At 41.9% G+C, this 19,016-nt stretch overlaps 1 long non-coding RNA gene across 4 annotated transcripts in view; it reads right to left on the bottom strand.

Moving 5' to 3' along the window:
* LOC104148584 (uncharacterized) overlaps window positions 1-19,016 on the bottom strand; it is a 136,122-nt gene that overhangs the window by 21,938 nt on the left and 95,168 nt on the right. The window contains exons 4-5 of one of the 4 annotated variants that reach the window (XR_011141146.1): window positions 6,888-7,144; window positions 6,286-6,458 (exon numbers count right to left, since the gene is read on the bottom strand). The exons of the other annotated variants lie outside the window; for them this stretch is intronic. This is a non-coding gene — a long non-coding RNA (uncharacterized lncRNA). Of the gene's footprint in view, window positions 1-6,285; window positions 6,459-6,887; window positions 7,145-19,016 lie in introns of those variants that run through there. 4 annotated transcript variants of the gene reach the window in all.

Raw genomic sequence — 19,016 nt, 5'->3', positions numbered from 1 at the left:
ATAGATGATGCTATATTGGAATGCAGAACTGGGTGCTCAGGTCAACGGCAAGAGGTTTGCCTTGTCTGCAAAGGCCTAACAATTTGAAATATGATGGATGCAGAGCCAAGGAGGCCTGCAGCTAGCCTGGGTGTGAGTGGATGATAACAGGAGATGACCACCTCAGGGACAGAGTGGCTATTGTCAGAAGGGGACTGGTGGTAGAGGAGAAAAAGAAAGAAGCCAGCAAGCTTACAGGGGGAAAATAAGGAGATCAGAATAAGTCCTTTTAAGACAACCCAGAAGAGCTGTCAGAGAGGGAGTATGATACATTGGAATAGGGTTGAGGGAGATATATTGAGAGTTGTGAGGTTTCAAAAAGACGTTAATAGCTCTCCATCTTTCTTGTAGACTAGACGCAGTATAGAGTTCCCTGAACAATATGCAAGCAGTGCAGGGGGAATTTCACCCCTCATTATAATGCAGCCACCCCTCGGGCGGGTAGACCCATTTCAACCTCTCCTAACACTAGAAGGGTAAGCAGAGAGCCATTTTCCCTCTTGAAACTATTAAAGTAGTTTATATGAGCCAAATGTAATTATCCAAAATGAAATTTAGCCAGCAGACTGGTTTTACATTTCTTCTGAAGTAAAACCACCTGAAATAGGGAGGATTCCTTCTAGCATAAAGCTAGGGTATGGATTCAGCCCTGATTAAGGCAGAATAAAATGTTCCCAAAAGCACTGTTCCTGAAAAGGCGCTGAGTTAACCGTAGCCCTCCGTCTTTTCAATGTGACAAGGGTGCTCAGCACCTTGTGGCATGCCCTCACGCAGTGCATACACGGGGGTAATTTGAAAGGCAAACTTTCACAAAGACAAAGGGAGATTTACTTTAATCTTTGGAACAGGATTTGGTCAAAGATCACATTCTTTCGTACTGCCTAAAAAGCCTGTGTTGACCCCTCCTGAAAGGCAATCAGATCTAACAAAATCATAGTCCCAAATGGCACGGCTGGAAGGTGGCTAGGGCGTAATTCAGGGTGGCAAATCTATAGGCCCACATTCACTGGGTTTGGACCCCATGATGAGAAATGCTGTAATCCAGCCACAAATTGCCCAGACAAGAACTCGCTGGTCGGACTCCTCTGCAGCCTGTGTGCAATGCCCTGAGGCATTGCACCTTTGCTGCAACCTGGCCAGATAGGTAAGTGGGTGGGAATAGGAGCAGGCATAGGGCTGTGGAAGACTTAGGCTGGCTATCCTCTGCCATGGCCACCCTCCAATGGCACACCTTTAGAGAGTACAGGGACAGTTTTGCCTTTGTGGTTAAAAATGAAACAGGAGTCTCAGAAGGAAGTCTCCTGAGCATCTGCGTCACTGTTTATTTTACTGTTTCATTTTTACTATGCAGTGTCCCACTGAAACGAGTGATTTCTGCTGGCACCATTACTTCACTGGTAGGATTATTTTAAGAAAATATGCCCTGTGCATCACCTGATAGTTGCTCCCTCTTTTACTGGGCTGGTTATCAATGAGTTCACCTACAGAATTACTCCATGAAAAACAGTCTATAAGAAAAGAGAAAATGAAAGGCTTACCATGAAACATCTGCGTAACTGTCTTTCCCTGTTCTCTGCTTCAGCGTGTGTGAGGATTAGTTAGCTAATGTTCACAGAATGATGTGAAAATAAAATGTTCTACATAATCAGATTACATCCATTCATACAACTCCTTTTGTCCAGTAGGAACCTTGTCTTACCGAGCCACACATCATTTACCTCTGAACTGGATTATCACAAAGCTCCTGTGCATGTCTGCTCTTTAAAATCATTCAAGATGTAGCTTGCGTAGATGCTTCCTTGCTTACTGAACCTGGATGCAAAAAACTACCAGTCCTTCAAAAGTCATCAAGGAACCTTCTAGCTTCTGGTTGTTACCTTGATCTGCAAGCCTGTATTTGGTTTGTGAGGCAACTTCTCTCAACCAGTGAGTCCTGTTCACTGTTAAAAAAGCCATTTAGAGCTCTTATTCCTAAACCACAACTTGTGTCTGGCCGGAGGGAGCACTTCGTGGACAGCCCTTCCTTCTGAAATTACTCTCTTTGGCAAAACCTGCCTATGACCCTTGAGGGCCACGTGAGGAAGGTCTATTTGCCTTTGAGTCAGACCTTAGGCCCCCTCAGCGCTGTAAGTCTGGTGGAAGGTGTTGCTTTCTTCTAACTTCAGCATGTTTGACTCCTGATTTTATCCTGGCTATTTTGCTCAGAGCTCCAGCTCTTTAAATCAGATCATTTCACAGTAATTTCACCTTTCCTTTAAAACACGGATTGGATGCACTACTGATGGTGATTGGAGGCCTCTCTTTTACTGTATCAACAGTCCCCAACTCCTGATGTCTCACTAACAACCTTAGCAAAGCTATGCCAGACCCTGTATGATTGCACTGCTGGAAATAGAGAAAGCAGGAATCAATGTCTGTTCCAAGCACTTACAGAAACAGTTTACGGTCTCTCAGCAGACTAATGGTCAGGCAGGGAGGCTATGGGCTTAGTAAACACAAAGGAAACCTTTTCCGAAAAAGTAGGGCATGGCAATGTCTTTCTAAATGCGTGGTCTATACCGGTTTTCCTTTGCTTTGCAAAATGTCATGCATCTTTTCTACAATGGCGATTGCCTAGGGCACCCCCTGCGTTCAATACTTTGAGCCACAGCAGAGGTTAACCTTTGAGTGAGATATTCAGCCCTAGTTTGAAGTCTGATCCTGAGAAATATATTGTTTCTAACTCTACAACAAAGATGTCTACAGATAAAAGCAGATAGGGTTTCTAAAGCTTTTTTAACTTTTCTAGAGAATCTGTGTCTTTAGGGATCTCTCCACACGTCTTAAAATAGTCTAAGTTCTCCTCCGAGGGTATTGACTGTTCTAATTTTCATTTGGGGATTGTTATATTCCCAGGCTAGCACAGTACATGTACATTGTGATGGTTTTCCTGACTGCACCCATCTATCGTATGTTCTTGGTTTGCCGCTACTGAGCAGTAGCTGAAATATATAATGTACAGCACTGAGCTATTTTAGATGTGACAATAAAAATAAAACATATTTTACAGTAATAGCTCTTATCAGTGTCTCATTTCAACCAACTCATGTACTTACTTGCATTTTTTTAATTTCATTTCTCAAAACAGAATTCTCCAAAATATTACCATTTCTTCAATCCCCCCCTAGACAGCCACTGTATTCTCCAAGGGACAGATTCGAATACCCCTTCTTTTTAGGAATGGTTCTGTAGCTCACATATGATGTGGTTAATTTCATGGGGCAGCGATCCCTGTCTCATTGAGTTTGCAATCTAAAATACGAATTGCACTTGGGTTTCATTTCATGTATACATCTACAGAGAAAGAGAATTAGAGGCAGTTTTTCTTTCTGAATGGTACAATAGTACTTTGCAAGTTTCAAAATATGATACATAAAAAGAACTTGCTGGAAACAATTGAAAGATTTTTGCTGCGATATTCAGGGCGCTGACGTTGTTTTCATTCTGCATTGTTTGAAATGGATTCCTTTTCGGTCTCTTCAGTTAATAAAGCCAAAAACAGCTATCCAAAATACTGTTGGAATCATTTTCTGTATTCAATTACAAAACTTTTTTTCAATTTTTGGTTAATAACAACATTCAAATTATTTACACTGTTTCCTTTATTTAGGACATCTACTTAATTTCCTTTTCAGTTCTAGAAAGGCCCAAACTTTTGGGGAAAAAAATGAAGAAGAAAAATAGATTTTGACAACTTTGAATGAAAAACAGTAATTTTTAAAGTTTATTTCTGATGGGAAACTTTTCCTTGGAAAAAAACTCGACCAGCTGTACAGGCAAACCTAACAAAGGAGCATAGACTTTGTAAATCTATCATTTAAATGCAAGATCCACTGGGGTGAAATATGGCAACTGTTTAATAATGCACAGCAGCACCATGCAGCAATTTAAGATGAGAATACAGGAAGAATGACATATGGAATTGAAAATGCAGGCTGAGTGTAAGTAGGCAAAATGTAATCATCCGAATGTGAATTTTGCCACGGCAACAGAGTAGGCATCCCTGCACTTATAGATATTGCCATGAAATCTTTAATGACAACTTGCCAAGATTTTTTTTGTCCTCTTTTTAAAAAATGACATCCAGAAACATAGTGACCCCAACTTCTCACTTACGTATTGTTTCACAGTAACTCAGAGGAAAAAGTTCTCCATTGTGAATCATTAGTACCATTTCTTTTTAATAGGGACTGTGTTTTTGGAGTCCCCTTTGACTGGATGACGTAAAAGTTGCTTAGATATCTGAGAAGGTCAAAAAGACACCACACGGAATTCCATTTGGATGTGGGAGGGAGGGGACACAGACTCCTACTTTCCATTTTCTAGAATGTGTTTGTATTTTTAAAAGCTTGAATTATTTCTTCCTTCCATCCTTCCTCGAATGGAGTCTTGCTTGCTGTCAAGCCTCATTGGTTTCCCCCTGTGTGGATGGACCTGCTTTGCTGCTGGAGTGACATTTTAAAGCCACAAGGGATGGATGACCTAGTGCACTGCTTTTTTTTTTTTTTTTCCTTTTTTCTTCTGGTCTGTATAAAAAAAAAAACAAAACGGCCCTTTGTCCAGCAAGGAACATACAATCAGAGGATAAAACAAAACTTTAACTCATCATGTTTGAATGCAGAATGAAGTAGTCCCTGCAGCAAACTAATTCCAAATAAACCACCAATTCAAAGGCCAAAAGTTACAGTAATGTCCTATTAATATATAACATAAGCATTCTCCAAGGGTTAATGAATTATCACTGCATCTTTATAACAATGTTCAGATTCTTAAAAATATTCCCTGAGCTAAACTGTTCCCAGTGACATCTATACCCAGTGACACATGTTAAATGGGGACCAAAACATGGCTTATTTCTTCTATAATGCTTGATGGAGTTTTTAAAGAAAAAGTTGGGAAATGATCTTGGCACAGGAGCCAAGGCTTTTAGGCACCTGGGATGCGGAAAGGTATTACCAGGACTTTGAGAAGTGCCTGGAGCCTAGCTACCAGCCTTGCCAACAAGAGGTGGCCATCAGAACTTTGGAAAAATCTCAGGAAGCGCCATCTGATCTTGGCTAGATTTTAGGCAGTGAGAGATCCAGAAAATAAATAAATAAAGGTCCAGAATTAATTATCATTGGAAAGGAAACATGACACACTTGTTTGGAGAATGCTGACTTCAAAGAGCTCCTCATTAGAAGAATAAGCCAGAGTCCAAACTGGATATAGAGCATGCTATTAAGAAATTATAACATTGTGACTTTGCTGAGGTGGTGGTAGTGGCTGTTCTCTTTTTTTTTCCCCAAGCACTGTCCATGTAAGTACTAGGTCTAGAGATCCCGATGCTTCAAGCCCCTTCTTGCTGGAGGTAGTATGTGCATGCACACATAGTTGTAGAAATACCCTGCTCCAAAGTCCTTGCAGTTTGACCTGCCTTCCTGCCTGCTTGGATCAGAATTCACAATATACACTATCATACGCAAATAACTATGAAAAAAGTAAGTTCTCTACCTTGAGAATCTCACAAACTAACCTCTTATTAACCATGTAAAAAAGTGATCACTGTTTCTTAAGTTCAATCACTGCCTCTGCTGTGTATGTGTGCCGAGTGCTGAGCACCTTGGCCTTGATCTTGAATGTGACCATTGCTTCCATACTCACAAAAACAATAGGCTACTGGGCAGAGAAAAAAGATTTGAACTTATTAAAATAATGAGAAAAACACTCCCCTTGAAGGAGTCATTTTCTATATTGCAGAAGGGAAAGAATAGGCACATTATGGTTCTATGTTGGTATCATTCACTCTGTTACATAACATTGCTCAAGTTTCCATGACTGAAGAGATAAAGCTCTCTTCATCTCCATTGGGAAAGAGAGCTGGGAAACAGCGAAGTCACATTAGACAGTTAGACAAAGTCAGAGTCGATGAAAAATAATGGGGAAGAAAGGTACAGTGTTGGAGTAGAAAAATATCACAGTGATCAGCAAAAAGAGCAGGGTGGACATACTGAAGAGCAAGTAGAAGGATGTAACTGTTGAGGTAAAGCCAGGAGTCAGGCCTATGTAAATCACAAAGAGAAACTTGAAAAAGTCACAGTAAGAGGCAGTGAGGTAGGTTGGTGAGACGGTGGGATAGTGTGGTCAGAGCAGTTGAGCTAAGGAGTGGCAAGAAAGTTTAAAAAATATAGGCAGAAATATTGGCAATGTGGCTAAACCAAGAAGGTTACATGACATCCACAAAGAAATAAAGATTAAAATAATTTGAACCGTCCTTCTGGTGTCCCACCTTCTTATCTTCTTTGTTCTCTTTCTCCTTCTCCCTTCATCCTGCAAAGGAGCATGGCTTTTGTTGTTCCTGTAATGGCGCTGAGCATGTTGCTTTTGCTGACCAAAGAATACTGGTGATAAGAAAGAACCGACAATGAAAACTTGGCTTTTCTGAAATTCACAGGAATACGTCATTATTGTCAGCGGCCAAGATTTTAGCTGTGATGTTTTGTGAACTGTGCAGGTGGGGTCTGTATGCCCGAAAGCAGATATATACAGCATAGATGTCTACATTCCCTTCATAGTCAGTGAAGGGAAATATGCATTTCAGGGCTGTTATTCATTCATCCTGAAGCAGATGTGTAAAATGGGTGAGGCTAGTCACATCTTAAAATAACCTATTTCTCTGTGATAAATAAACACTAAGCTTAGGACCCCTGGCTCATATGTAGACATCCATAATGCAGGTGGGAGAAATCCTACTGTCTGCGTCTGAAAAAGTCAGTGCGGAGTGTGAATAAGCCATGAAATAAGACTTCTGAAGGAAACTTAAAACTTACGTGTTGGGCTGGGGGTCATTCCCTTCACACTTCCTCATGACACTTTCTTCTTTCTTTTCTTTCTAAGTCATTTTCAGGAGTAAAAATGAATGTCTTCCAATCTTGGAGTAACTTGAGTGCATAATATTGCTTGAAATGAGGGTTGGTTGGCCTGAGGCAAGCTTCTCATCAGCTCCGCTGGAACTGCGGAGTGATCAAGGTGGTAGATGGATGAACTGGCTTGAGGTGGTAGAAGAGAGTCAGTCTGAATTAGTCACCTGTTGTGATGAGGAGAAGGCACTAAGCAGATAAGTTCTGGAAAAAAATATATACATCACCCTCCAATTTTCCAGTCTCTCATTTCTACTCCCTAATGAAAAATGAAGATGCAAGCAACTAAAAGTTCCAAAAACTTTAAAAGGCCATCCAAAACGGGACGGGAGAAGAATCTGCAGCACTTTAGAAAGTACTGTATATATAAAGCAGATGGCCCATTTGCTTTCCTGAAGTATAAAAATTAAATTGATGCTTCTAAAGCAGCATCTAGGCCTTTAAAGATAATAAACAGACATGATATCGTTTGCACTGACGTGCAGAAAACTCTGATAACGGACTGTGTGAGCAGATTGGGTCCAGTCCACTTTCTATGAACTAAAAGATGTACAGTGCGATAGGTACAGATGGCATAGCCATGCTGGGCTGCTCCTATACGTCTTTTGTTTAGTAAATACTATATTTAATGGTCTGCCATTAACTGATGAACATAGAAAGTTAATTTTGCATTTAAATAGTAAGACTTCAAGGAAGTTCATAATCGCATATCTTTTTACCAAATGACAAGCCATATGCTAGGAAATTTCAAGCTGCTAATTAAACAAAACATGCCCAAGCATGTTTTTTAACAAATACTGTATATCGTTATTTAAATTCAGGGCAAATACTGTTCTGAGCACTACAAATAGCTAAAATGGTGTTTAATAAGATACACCATCTGCATTTCAAATTGATGCCACCCACATTTAAATCTCTTTCTTGAATAATCCCACTTAACAGTTACTGGGGAAAAGAAATGCATTCATGGCTCTTTCGGTAAATTTGATACCACTGTTCTCGGCAACTCCCATTGGTTAGTAAACTCACTGGGGTAAAACTGCCAAAGTGCTAACTGTCAGCTTCCAGATTACTCTAATCGAGAAGCGTACAAACCCAGCTGAACTGTCCTTTAAGAGCTCTGAAAAGGGTGTAATTGGAAATAAATCAAAATAAATGTGGGGTTGTTGTTTTTTTCCCCCTCACTATATTTAGATCCTCAGAGCTACTTACAAAGCCATGTAACATATGGAATCCTACAGATTGTACAATCTCCTGATAGTGGCTAGGACCATCCCTTAATCAGCTGAGACTCCGCGTACTGAAATGAAATCCACAGAATAAAGCTCCAAAAGTGGAAATTACAGCAGTAGAACATACAGACATTTTTCATGCTCTCTCCCTCTACCCCCCCAAGAGGATGAATCTGAAACACAACAGCTGTTTGGTTTAGCATCCAAACATCCACCATGTACTGTGTTTGCAGGTGTTCAGAGTCCAAAACACATTGCCTTGTCTAAGCCAAGACAGCTGGTGTTAAGTCACGGGCTAATTGTTACAATTCTCCTACTAAGGAACTATAGGGGATAGTTATGACAATTAACATGGCAGAAATGTAGTGGGGAATGGAGGGACTTCAGCAAAGACATCTGCTGCAAAAATAAAGTCAATACTTCCCTTTTCTAATGTTTTTTGTTCTGCAGCTGATGTTTGCTTGTGGACAACTGCGCTCTCCCTGAGATTATTTATTAGTACACTGCAAAAACTACTTCCAGTGAAAGCTGTGGGGTTGTCTTAAAACCTCCAAGAGCTTGCAAATATAGCTAAGGCTTCCGTTCTACCTGGCTGGGTCAGAAATATATTGAACTACACCCGGAAGATTAAACCAGAGCTAGCCACGGCACTACATATAGCAAAGCGAAGAAGCAGCTCAGGGCTTCTGCCTTTCAGCATTAATCGAATTTACGTTTTTGTGATTTAGACAGGTGGCGTAAAGATGAAATGTATCTTTTATTGTATGAAAGGCTCTAAAAATTCAGTGCAGGGCACCATTAAACTGCCTCTCCTGTGGTCTCTGCGATGGCAAAGGGACCATATGTTTTCCTAGGTGTTTGGCTTGTTATAGATAGAGCTGCCTGGTCAGTTGTTTTACTTTATATCTTCTTCTCAATCTGCTCCCTTAGGAAGGAGTCCTGTATCGCACGCTACGTCTTCCCCAAAAGTAAGGATTAACTGAAAGGGTCCTATAACAGAAAGCACAGCTTGGCTTGAAATTTTGACCCACCAGCCCTGGTGTTTGAATCGCAGCGAATTTCCTGAGTTTTTAAGATCTCGGTGAACTGTATGCTCTGCTGTTGCGCACTACCCATGCAGTGTGGTTCCCCTTTCACACTGCATCCGGACTCATCCACTTGCTTTGCTCGTGCATACTTTCAGGTTTCCACTTTGGACTTCAAAAGGTCAGAGGCGGGGAAGCTATTACTGCCCTAAGAAGCTTGTGTCACTGGCAAATAATAAATCCATTAAATTTTTTTAAAACCATTCTTGCAATTTTCATTTGTTTGGCTTTGGTTTCCAGCCACTGCTACTTGCTACCTCTCTCAGTTTCCTTACGTATGTGCTTGATGCTTTCTTCTTCTGAACAATCTTAATTGCTGAACTAAACCACAGCAGCTCAAGAGAATCCTTTAAAGTCCACAAAGCCTGTTTAGGATGTATATTTTAAAAAGCTTAAGCCGTGTTGTAGCCAAAAAACCTAGTGGAAACCACAATGTTAAATCCCTTGCAATGCTTTGAAAATAATCCCTTACCACACTCCATTTGGGTATGTTTTTCAGAAATGCTCAACCTTTTTCTACTCTGTTCTTAATGAATTCAGTGGGAGTTTCTCCACTGACTTCAGTCAGAGCACAGTTAGGCGGACACTGAGTACTTCTGAAAAATCTCATCCTTTATGTATCAATCTATCCATTTTTAATTAAGTACAAAGAGGACTTTAGTCTATATTATGGATTAATGGGCTGAAAATTTTCTTTTGAATTTACATAAGCCAAAGAAATTATAATAAAAACAATAAATCTAACAGTACTGGTACATTTTCTTTCCTTTCTTTATTCCCTCCTTTCCTTTTTCTTGAATTACTCTCCTTGAAAAGCAGCCAAATAGATATTCTTACTTTTCTTTAAAAAAAAAAAAAAAAGGAATTGCTGAGTTCAGCACGGAGTGCATTTTGTCTGCTAAGTTATGAATCTGAGGTTAATTCTAACAAGGTTTTTAATGGATATACTGAAAATCCTTTAATCTCTATAGTGCGGCTAGCCAATATCACTATAGCTAAGAAAGAAAAATAATTAATTCTTTGCAGTAAATAGAAATAGTTTCAAAAAGCAGGAAGGGGGAAGGCCAGCACACAGAAATATTTAACTTAATCAGCCCATATAGCAGTGTTTCTTCAACTACCTGGAGACCTCCACATGTTATGATCCATACACCGAGTGGCACCTGACTCTACTAACTTTTCTACAAATCCCTCCTTCAAATCCTTCTTTTCCATTACACCTATTAGAAAATAAATCAACAAGATTAATCTTATTCTGTGTCCTTTCCAACAAGCTGGCCTCCTCTCTCCTTGGGTTTCCCGGCCTCTCTGGGTCCACCAGTTGGATGTGCTCTGCTGCAAGCTCTACCCTCCTTTCTGTGTGGGTGCCACACCTAGAAGCATACACTCCTGCTCTGTCTCTAGGGCTCAGAGATGTTACAGCAATGCAAAGAATAATTATAGTGATATACCTCAATAGCTATAATGAGAGAGACAGCTCAAACGAGAAGACACTGTTCAAAATAACATACCATAGTCAGGACTCTGGAAACTTACTGAGTTGCAGATCTTGCCATATGAAAGCATCACACACATGACCTTATCTTGAAAGATGTTAAGCATTTCCAAATCCTTTTTCAGTAGTTTGAATCATTCAGGCTGCTTTTGCAGGTGAGTTGCCTGATGAAATCCAGGCTGCTGTTTGAAACTGCTCTTCTAGCTAGAAAAACATGTCCAAGGCCTCGGGTACCTTTGGAGCTGAGTGCTCCTCAGTGGTGCTCAGCGGCCCCTGTTAGCTCAGGGACATGAATTTCGCATGGCCTGTGCAAATGAGGGCTGGTCAAGCCCAGCATATTCATTTACCCAGTAGGTGCAGCCAGGAAGACGAAGCAGCCTCTAATATAAAACATCAGATGAAAAACAAAAATCTTTGCTGCTCACTGCACAAAATGTTGCCCCTGGGAATCAAAGGTTGTTTGCCATGCTGTGCTTGCCAGAAGCCTGCCTGCCACTAGGACAGAGATCAATCTGCATTGTAGACTGAAAAGGAGAAACTTGCAGTGATTGCAAAACAGGCCTTGAGACTTATCAGTACCAAAAACACATCCACCGCTAATGTTCAGCTGAAACATGCAGAGCCCGGATTGTATACGAGAGCCTAGTCTGCACTGGCTTTTCCTGCAAAATATTTGCCAGCACACGTTCACGTTTAACCACTTGTCCATGACATAATGTATTGTTCTGTAATTACTTTTTTATGCCATGTTCCAGCCACATTCTGAATGTCACACTTTTTAATCAGCTGCAAGCCCATTAAAAATGATGCCTTTTCAATTCTTATGTCCTGGGAAGGCAGGACTGCTTTAAAGGAGTGAGTGAAACTTGTAAACACGAGTAAGTGATATAGGAAAATTAGCTGTATTTATTGCTTAAAAAAAAAAAAAAAGAAGCAATCTGTGAATAATTATTTTCTTCCATTAAATGATGTGCTGTCTTCTGACAAGACCTTCTCCAGGATTTGTTGTGAACGTGAATATTTTATGAATACTTTTAGGAAATACAACTTTCTTTTAATCAGTCATCAAGTTACACATCATGGCTTTACTATTTAAAGATGAAGTGGACCTCTGGCATGTCCAATAAGAGAATACTTATTCTCTTTTTTTTAATAAATAGGTAGGATGATAATTTCTGGTACAGTTTCCTGCAGCTCCCAAAATCATGCTGCCATGCAGACGTTTTCCAGAGCTTGGAGTACAACTAAGTAGATCTCTGAGTGAAATACAACACTAAGGCTGAGCTCACGCATCTGCCTGCGAGGCGGAGTATCATCCCAGTGCTGGCACAGCAGTGACCACAGACAAAGGGAGATATGATACGCGGCTGCAGCCACCTCGTCTCAGCCAGAAAACTGCCTTGTTAAACTAACTCAAGTGTTGGAAGAAGTGGCAGGATACAGCAATGACAACTCTGAACAAAGTAACTTTGAGAGTAGCAGTGCTCATTCAATGTTATGGTTTGGACCTCTCCATACTTGTATGCTCCTGTGTTGTTATAGGTGAAATCAAGAAAATCTACTATGTCTTTAGAACCATCTAACCACCAGGGATCCTAGGCTTCAGGTTTTAACTTGGTTTCTCTTAAGGGTTAAAATAATACAGAACGGTAGATTTTCCCACATTTTGCCAGGGCAGGATTTTTTACTCTGACTTTGAAATAGAATGAAGGAGAGAGGAAGGGAGGAAAAGAAACAGAAGGAAAGAAGGAAGGAAAGAAGAGAGAGGGGGGAAAGGAGGGAGGAAGGATGGAGGGAAGAAGGAGAGGAAGGAAAGAAGAGAGGAAAGAAAGAAGGGAGGGAGGGAGGGAGGAAGGAAGGAAGATGGACAGACTGTGGAGGATTGCAGGAAGAACTGGGACATAGCTCAGGTTCTTGGGAGACAAGGATGCTGCACAGGAGAAAGGGGTTGAATTTGCTCAGCTATCCCCAACATACGGATTTTTTCCTATAAAAGAAAGATAGATTTTCACACACAAGAAGTGAAAGGTTTCATAGGTTTTGATTTTTTAACAGAAGTTATGAATTCTCCGAAGCAAGTACACACTTTTCATTAAAAAAAAATGTTTAGTTGACAATCCAGTTTTCTATTACATGATTTTCTGTGGGAGTTCCTAATGTGACCTCAAGAGAGAGAATTGCTGCCATTGCACTGACTAATAAAACAAAGTTACAGGTGGGGTACGGCAATGAGAAAAGAGAAAAGAATCCCAGGGGAGCTCTGAGAAGTTGCCCATGTGTCATTGATCTAAGTAAATACTACTGACTGATGAAAGCCCTGTTTACACCAGAAATGAAGGCAAAAGAGGCTTTAACCTGAGGGGTCAACGCTGATGGGTTTTACTCTGGCATAGTAAGGAATAGATCTTAACTCAAACTGACTAACTACAGGTGGAACTGAACTGAGGAGCGATTGGTCAAACACCTTTCTTCATCTTTAATAAAGTGCCTTTTAATTGCAAACAGTTATTATTACTGGACCCTAGAGTATGCCTCCTTTTTCCTATCTCCTTTTCAGACACTATGATCCTAATCAGCAGCAGTAAGCCTGTAATCTTACCTAACTGCTTAGCTTGTGCAAAGTATATTGTTGGTATTTTAAATATTAAGGGAAATTTGATTTTGCCCTTTAAAGAACTGTATTTCTGTATCACGGTGATTAGGTGTGAGTATTCCATTACCCTCTCCCAGATAAAGAGAGCCTCCTGGGAGTGTTTAGTGGGGAAGTATTGTACTGTAATGACTTTTAGACGCAATATGGAAGTGAGCGGTCTACAGTGATGCAGTTTATTTAGTAAAAGGGCTGCTTCAAAACAAATTTAAAAATTACTTCAGTAATACTACGGCTGTTTCCTCTATGGAAGAGATGTAGGAACTGGGTAAGAAATGGAAGTGCAAGGAGTTGATCTACCGGACAAAAAGTTTCGTATGGGGTTGTCTCCAAACTACTCATGATTTCAGACTGAACTCTCTTAAGTAGCTGCAGCAGAAACTGAAAACAAAAGGGAGAAGGGGATTGTTACAGTCACAAAATTGCTGCAGCAGGAGCAGTTAACCAATGGTCCAATACTTATGGCCTTTATCCCACAGATGAAAGACGTAGATTCATTTGCTTCTTCTGCCTGAAGAGGTTTCAGCTTGCCTCTCAGAGGAGCACCCGTGCTGCTACGTCAAGGACTATTCCTGTGAGGGAAAAAGAGCATTCAATGCCTCCTGTTGATGCTGTTCCATCTGGCATTGCTAATTAAACTTTCACCTGACATAAGATTTGATTACTAGTTGTCCTGACTGCCAGACTGATTCTTGTTCTCTGCCCTAGTGAAACTGAAATAGCAATTCAGTGAGCCCCAGCTTAGATTTGCCTCTACCTCCATAGACAGGTCATTATTCCCTGGAGACAGAAGGCTTAGCTTTAAATTTACATGCTACTTCTTCCAGAGACTGCAGCTTCACGTGAGTATCCTAGTTGTATTTGTTCCCTCAAATTCTCCTCTTGCAGGGGTTCCATTTGGTGTTAAATATTCCCTGAGCCCAAAAATGAACTAGGTCACTCAAGAGGGAGACTTCTAATATCTACTCCCAGAACTGACTAGGAATTGAAAAAGCACTAACAGAAGCAGCCATGCCCTGTGCATCCATGAGCAGAAGGATTAAAGGACTGAGGAGCTGTGGCTTCCCCACACACCAAAGCAATGTTGGCGATTAAATCTGTGCCTCTTGCATCCAGGATCAGTGGGGCTGGGAAATATCTCCGTCATTTCTCTGTCCACAGTGGTAGTTGTATCTAAAAGCCACGATGTGTCCTAGCTCACTTTGTATTCAGTCCTACACATTCAGAAGCAATTCAGTCTTGAACTAGAAGTTACCTCTTGCTAAAATTCAGCCACGAAATTACAGAAAAGCAATAAACCTTGCCTTGGATGCAGCATCACTCTTGTAAGGGAGCAGTGTGGAAACCTTGCCTGAATTATAATACATCCAACAGAGTGAAAGAAGGCTCTGTCTCCTGAGGACCTTCAGTAAGTAATTTCATCTTGATGTTGGTAGTGGTCTAGCAAGATAAGAGCGGCATACGGCCACCGTACCTTCTAGAACATGAAAATGTGATCCCAGAGACACTTTGGCTTTGTTTCGTGCTGCTTTCTGTTTTGCCCATTGAGTGGATGAGAATGTCCTAAATAGCGGATATTCCACAAAAGAGTCCCTGAGGAGGTGTGACTGCCAGTCCCCGTCACATAGGCAGACAGACACAGTTTCACACAGTGTGTGATTATATGAAGAGTCAGATCTTCAGCTGAAAAAGGTACAAAGCACTACATGAAGCGGTCTGTACATCTGACAATTTGTTCTAGAAAAGGAGCCCAGCCCCTAGTTAAGATCTAGTTAAATACTATGCTTTAGAATCACGCAGTTCAGAGCATTTTGTGCAGAATGCGGTTTAATGACGTTTGCTGCGCTGTGCTGTTTCCTCCTTTTCTTAACAATATCACCATCACTCTCCAGGCTGTGTTGACTCCTTTTATGGAACTCGACCTGCTCCGCTCTTAGTAGTGTTATCACTGTTTTCCTTTAAGGTCTTGTGCTAGTTGCAGAGCAGGGCAAGCATCACTTATGTTGATCAGAGCTGCTTGTGCATAGTTCCACTAAAAGCCAGGACCTGCCCAAGCCCTCCTACTGAGCTAGAAGCAGGCTGTAGCATTGGAAGTAGATGTCAGGTCCCCAAAGATTTAACTCTTCTCAGCAGCCTCAGGGAATTTGGTTGGAGTCCCTCACAGCAGCTTGATTGTCTTTTCCTGTTTAGCAAGATGAGCATGAGCTCTTGACTAAGTAAAATTCAAGTCAAGTGATGAAATTTTGCTTTCATCAAAAGCAAGAGGAATTTTGCCATTCATTTAAATGCAGCCAGGATTTCAGTCTCTGACTAGAATTCAGCTCTAATGTTGAGATGAACTGAGATGTGGAGCCAGCTGGTTCAATGACCTGACCACAATGCATTTGAGCCCAAAACTACCCAGCTCATCTGCATGGAAAATTTCAGTTGCTAGTGAACTCAGTCAGCTGCTGAATCACATCAGCAGGACAGAGCTTTTTAATCTGTTCGCTTATGGTAAAGGATAACCGGTTTCTTTATATTCTAATGTATGCCATATTTCTTTTAAAAGTCAATGAGGTCAGGTGAAACACTGTGGATCGAAAGGGAGTTGTTCTTTCAGGACTAAATTGACCTTCTCAGGAGAAAGTGAGGCTTCAAGACTGTAGGATGTGGCAGGTCGAGGAAAGAACAGGGACTGAGAGCTTATTAAGACCTGGAGGGCTACAGGTCAAGACTGGGAGACTGCTGAAGAGAACAGACAAATGGTACAGAATTTGTTGCAACCAAGAAATCCATCGAGTTGACTGAAACCAAGAGGAGAAGCACGGACACAACATCTTGTTCAGAAAACTTCTTATTCTTGTTCTGCTTTACTTGATTGCTTTGAGTTATCCTAACTAAAAAGGTAATTATTCTAGTCTGCGTTCTAATACAATTTAGATTTTCGAGTTTAAAGGGCACTGTGGTCTTTGTGGGGATGTTAGTAAATAGCCTAGGCACATCTTTCTGGAAGCTATGCCTGACTTGTGGTCTCATCACAGTTGTGGACAAAACCCCGCAGCAATGATTTCCAAACTGAAGCAGAGTGCTGTAGCCACAGTGAGGCATCAGTCTCATTAACAGTGGCCCTGACAAGTCATTTCTTCTCTTTGCTTCTGTTCTCTTTACTCATTAGGGAGAAATAGCACCAGCTTCTCTTACTGTGGGTAGCCATGAGGGTTAACAGGAAGAACTTAGAGGAGCACCAGACCCACAGTGACAGGTAGCTGTCACCCTCTCCTTGAATTGCAAAGAAGAGTGGATTGTTGCTCCTGTTTTCTCTATCGGGAATATTACTGTATTCCCCTAGAGCCTTGCATTCAACTTTCCCTATCAAATCAATGACGCACAGAATCCATGGTCCAGATATTACCACAGCAGATGAGGGTCGCATTGGCTTGAGGAGGTCACCTGCCTTTCCTCAGCCTTCCCCTTCTGGGAGATGACAACCAACAATCAAGTGAGGAAGTGGTGGACCAGACTGGCAAGCAAAGTGTGCATATGAATAGGAGCGACCTCATAATCAACAATACAGGGCTGAAGGGGGCCCCCCTTCAAGCATATGCAAATAAATAGAGAAGTGCCTACAGGACAGCATTATGTACTTCTCCGAGCAAATGAAAGGCTAGGAAAAATGTGGACCCTCTTCTATATGGGGCAGGGGACTTGATGACAAAGGACACAGAAAAGACCAAGGTACTCAATGCCTTCTTTGCCTCAGTCTTTTCTGGTAAGACTTGCCTTCACCAGACAAGTGTGAGAGCCTTAAGCAAGGAAGATTTACCATCGGTGCAGAATGATCAGGTTAGGGAATACTTCAACAAACTGGTCAAACACTAGTCCATAGTATATAATGGGATGAGCCCATGACTGCTGAAGGAGCTGTCATTGTAAGGCCACTTTCGATTATCTTTAAAAGGTCATGGTGATCAGGAGAGGTTCCTGAGGACTGGAAGAAAGCAAATGTCACTCCTATCTTCAGAAAGGAACCGGGGAACGACAGGCCAGTCAGCCTCACCTCGATCCCTGCAAAGGTGATGCAGCAACTGATCCTGGAAACCATTTCCAAGCACATGAAGGAAAAGAAGGTGAATGGGAGTAGTTAACATAAATTTACAAAGGGGAAATCCTGCTTAAGTAGCCTGATAACCTTCTACAATAAGGTGACTGACTCAGTGGATGAGGGGAGAGTAGTGGGTATTGTTTATCTTGACTTCAGTAAGGCTTTCGACACTGTCTCCCGTAATAAACTCATAGAGAAGCTGATGAAGTATGGGATAGATGAATGGGCAGTGAGGTGGACTGAAAACTGGAAAAATTGCTGGGCTCAGAGAGTAGCAAACAGCAGCATGAAGCCCAGCTGGAGGCCAATCATTAGAGATGTGCCCCAGGAGCCAATACTGCAGCGCTAATGTTTAACTTAATAATTTGTCCTTAATGACTGGGATGACGGGACCAAATGCACCCTTAGCAAGCTTGCAGATGGCACAAAACTGGGAGGAGCGGCTGATACACCCATGGTTGTGCTGCCATTCAGAGGGACCTAAACAGGCTGGAGCAATGGGCCAACAGGAACATCACAAAGTTCAACAAAGGGACGTGCATAGTCCTGCACCTGGGGAGGAATAACCCCATGCCCCAGTACAGGCCAGGGGCCAACCAACTGGAAAGCGGCTTTACAGAAAAGCACCTGGGGATCCTGGGGGACAGCAAGCTGACTGTGAGCCAGCAATGTGCCCTGGTGGCAAAGGCGGCCAATGGTATCCTGGGCTGCATTAGGCAGAACCTTGGCAGCAGGTCAAAGGAGGGGGTCCTTCCCGTCTACTCAGCACTGGTGAGGCCGCATCTAGAGCGCTGTGTCCTGTTGGGGGCTCCCTGGCACCAGAAAGATGGGGGCCTACTGGAGCGAGTCCAGTGAAGAGCCACAAAGATGACTAAGGGACTGGAGCACTGGACGTACGAAGAGAGACTGAGAGAGCTGGGACTGTTTAGCCTGGAGGAGAGAAGACTCAGGGGGGATCTCATCAACGTGTATAAAGGCCTGATGGAGGGGAGTAAAGAAGATGGAACTGGACTGTTCTCGTTGCCCAGTGACAGGGTGAGAGGCAACAGGCACAAACCGAAGCACCGGAAATTCCACTAGAAAATAAGAAAACACCTCTTCACTGTGAGGGTTGCTCAACTCTGCAACAGGTTGCCCAGAGAGGCTGCAGAATCATCACCCTTGGAGATATTCAAAACATAATTGTACATAGTCCTGGCCAAACTGCTCAGATTGACCCTGTTTTGAGCAGGAGGCTTGGACTAGATAATCTCCAGAGGTCCTCTCTAACTTCAGTGATTCTGTGACGCCGTGGCCATGTACCAACAACAAGGAGCTCAGATGCAATCCACTATGCCGATTACTCCAACCCCTCAAAAGAAGGGGTAGTGGTCCCGTAACCTTATTTGTAATTAAAATTAATTCCTTAATGGAAGCAAGTAAACATGACAGTAAACCATGAAGTCTTAACCTCGATTTCCACTGATAAAGGTATTATGGAACTAGAGGCCAAT

The sequence above is a fragment of the Struthio camelus genome, chromosome 4 (genome assembly GCF_040807025.1).
Source record: "Struthio camelus isolate bStrCam1 chromosome 4, bStrCam1.hap1, whole genome shotgun sequence".
Taxonomy (NCBI): Eukaryota; Metazoa; Chordata; class Aves; order Struthioniformes; family Struthionidae; genus Struthio; species Struthio camelus.
Note: the sequence above shows the minus strand (reverse complement) of the source record. Positions and strands in the feature narration are given on the sequence as shown.